Source organism: Furipterus horrens, unplaced genomic scaffold (genome assembly GCF_987537825.1).
Source record: "Furipterus horrens unplaced genomic scaffold, mFurHor1.1.pri manual_scaffold_3, whole genome shotgun sequence".
In the NCBI taxonomy this organism is placed as follows: Eukaryota; Metazoa; Chordata; class Mammalia; order Chiroptera; family Furipteridae; genus Furipterus; species Furipterus horrens.
The window spans coordinates 124,516,009-124,519,592 of NW_028327173.1; the positions used below are offsets into that span (position 1 = coordinate 124,516,009).

Here is a 3,584-nt window from a genome sequence, read left to right on the forward strand (position 1 = left end):
ATATGACTCAAAACCAGGAAGATAAGAGGACTTCCAGCCAAAATGGAGGCATAGACAGACATGCTGCATCTCCCTTCACAACTAAGAAGGAATACAACTACCTCAAAACTAGAAACAACCAGAAGTTCCAGAAAATCAAAGTGCATGGAAGTCCAGCAAACAAAGATATAAAGAAGAAATACTCATCCAGACAGGTAGGAGGGGCGGAGCCAGGGCAGAGAGGACATGGCGTGGTGTGGCAGCAGCGGCAATAGCAGCAGGCCGGCAGAAAGTGCAATTAAATGTTTTAAAAAATCAGGAGGGACACCTGGGGAGCATTCCCAGCTCCTCACCAGACCGCGCAGCTCACTGTCCCAGCACCAGGGAAAATCAAGCCTCACTGTTTTTGACTGTGCATACCAGTGGGGGTTAGGACAGAGGCAGAAACTGCTGACCTCTCAGCAGAGTCTGCTTGTTTAAAGGGCCCCCATGGTCCTGGAATGTCTGCAGACCCACCCACTCTGGGAAAGATGACCAGGGCAGCAGCTATAGGGGCACCAGTCCGGTTCAGAAGTGGGAGAAGTGCTTGGAAAGGGGGTGAGTGCTGGGCAAGCAGCATTGTTCCTTCTCATACCCCTCCCCCCCCCATACAGCGCCACAACGTGGTGAAACAGGTGGCCCATTACTGATGAAAACCTAAGGCTCCACCCCCTACAATGTAGTAGGAGTGACAGTTCTCCCTGGGACATGGAAGCAAACAAACACAGGAGACTTCCAGCTAAGATGGAGGCCTAGACTGACACGTCCCATCTCCCTCCACAACTAAGAAGGACTACAACTACCATAAAACCAGAAATAACCAGAAGTTCCAGAAAATAAATGGAAGCCCAACCTATGAAGTTATAAAGAAGTGGTGCTCTTCTGGACAGGTAGGAGGGGTGAAACACGGGAGTAGAGTTCAAGCTGTGCTGTCTTTGGCAGCAGCAGTGATGGAGGCAGGACAGTGGTAAGCATAGATACCCATATTTAGGGAGAGGAGAGAAGCACCTGAGGAGCACCCCTGGCTGCAGACCAGACCCATCGGCTTACAATTCCAAAGCCGGAGAAGGCAGACCTCCATTGCCTTGGACTGTGAGGCCCCAAGGTAGTGGGGATGAAGGAGGAGGCTCCTGGTCTCTCAGCAGAGAGTGAATGGCAGGAATCCATCTTGGACCCCCACCCCCCACAGAAAACACCACAATGTGGTGAGATGGGTCGCCCGGGTGTGACAAGTGCACGGGGCTCCACCCTCTATAGCATAGGAGGTGTAACAGCCCTGCCCAGGAAGCAAAGGTAAACACAAAATGGTCAGGATGGCACAGATCATGATAGAAATCCCGCTGACACAGCTGACCAGACAGCAAATATCTAATCTAACAGAGCAGCAGATAAGAAATCTTTCTGAGGCTCAGTTCAGAGCTTTGGTTATAATAATGCTTACAGACCTAACAGCAGATCTTAAACAAGACAGGAAAGGAATGAAGGCTAATCCTGCTGAAATGAACAAAAACACCTATGAAACTACAGGTGAGGGAAAGAAAACCAGGGATCAAACCAACCAATCAGAATATAAGGAAGGAACAAACAGTCAACCAGTGCAGAAAGAGGAAACAAGAAGTGAGAAAAATGAGAAGAGGCTCAGAAACTTATCGAACAGCTGTAAGCGGGCCAACATCTGAATCATAGGGCCACCAGAAGGTGAAGAAGAAGAACTAGAAATTGAAAAATTATGTGAAAAAACAATGAAGCAGAACTTCCCTAACTTGGGGAAGGAAATAGACTTACAGGTCCAGGAAGCACAGAGAGTTCCAAAAACACTGGACCCAGGGAGAACTACACCAAGATACATTATAATCAAAATGTCAAAAATTAAGGCTAAAGAGAGAATCTTAAAAGCAACAAGAGAGAAGAGAATTACATACAAAGGGGTCCCAGTAAGACTATCAGCTGATTTCTCAAAAGAAACTCTGCAGGCAAGAAGGGACTAGCAAGAAATATTCAAAGTAATGAAAAGCAAAAACCTACAACCATGATTACTCTATCCAGCAAAGCTGTCATTCAGAATAGAAGGGCAGAGAAAGTGTTTCCAGGACAGCGCAAAACTGAAGGAGTTCATCAGATCCAAACCACTGTTATATGAGATGTTAAAGGGACTTGTTTAGGAAAAGGAGGATCAAAACTATGAACATTACAAGGAAAACTGTGTCACAACAACCAACAACAGAAGCTAGGGAATTGAAACAAAGGCAAACTAAGTAGGCAACGAGAGTGGGAAAAGAATTATAGGTATGGGGAACATTTTGGGGGGAGGCCAGCGGGGAGGGGAAAGGGGGAAAGGGAGGGAGATGGTACAGGAATTAAGAAGCATAGTAGGAGGGAGTGGCGTAGATGGGAAGATGTTGAGAAGAACTATATGCACAACCAATGGGCATGGACTAAGGGTGGGGACAACTGGAGGGAGGAGGGTCACTAGGTGGAGGGGAGCAAAGGGAAAAGAAATTGGGACAACTGTAATAGCATAAACAATAAAGCATAAAAAAAACAAAAAAAAAACCCAAACCTCCCAGGATCGCGTCCGGAGAATGGCTCATATTCTGCCAGCTTCGGAGACGAGAGGGAAATCACACCTGGCAGAGGTACTCATTCCATTCCCTGCTTGCTCTGTAGCTACTGATTGGAAGACACTCTGCAACAACTTTCAAGTAAAAAAAAAAAAAAGAAAAGAAAAAAACCCAGGAAGATAAACAATCCAATTTAAAAATGGGCAAAGGTCCTGAACAGGCACCTCTCCAAGGGGGACATACAGAGGGCCCATCGACATATGAAAGGATGCCCAACATCACTAGCCATTAAAAGATGCAAATTAAAACCACAATGAGATACACCTCACACCTGTCAGAATGGCCATCATTAACAAATCAACAAACCTCAACAAGTGCTGGTGAGGATGTGGAGAAAAGGGAACCCTGGTGCACTGCTGATGGGAATGCAGACTGATCCAGCCACTGTGGAAAACAGTGTGGAATTTCCTCAAAAAACTAAAAATGGAACTGTCTTTGATTCAGTGATTCCACTGTTAGGATTGATTATACCTGAAGAATTCTTTAACAACAATTCAAAAGAACCTATGTACCTGTATGTTCATAGCAGCATTATTTACATTAGCCAAGTGCTGGAAACAGCCTGTGTACATCAGCAAATGAGTGGATCAAAAAACTATGGTACATTTACACAATGGAATATACAACACGGCGGAAAGAAAGGAATTCCTACCTTTCACAATAACATGAGTGGAACTAGAGAGTATTATGCCAAGTGAAAGTAGGCAGGCAGTGAAAGACAAATACCATATAATCTCACCTGTAAGTGGGACCTATTGAACAAAACAAACAAATGAGCAAAATAGAATCAGTGACATAGAAAAAGGAACAGACTGACAGTGACCAGAGGGAAGAGGGGAGGAGGAGAAGGGGAAGGAACTGGTCAAGGAACTGGTATAAATGACCCATGGACATAGAAAACAGGGTGGAAATTAACTAGGAAAGTCAGGGTGGGTGGGGCAGGGA

At 45.5% G+C, this 3,584-nt stretch overlaps 1 non-coding gene across 1 annotated transcript; it reads left to right on the forward strand.

Annotated features, from left to right (window-relative positions):
• Positions 1-2,575: 2,575 nt before the first annotated feature.
• Positions 2,576-2,715, forward strand: LOC150015870 (small nucleolar RNA SNORA7). Its single transcript, XR_016510309.1, has one exon. It is a non-coding gene; the product is annotated as a small nucleolar RNA SNORA7 (small nucleolar RNA).
• Positions 2,716-3,584: the final 869 nt, after the last annotated feature.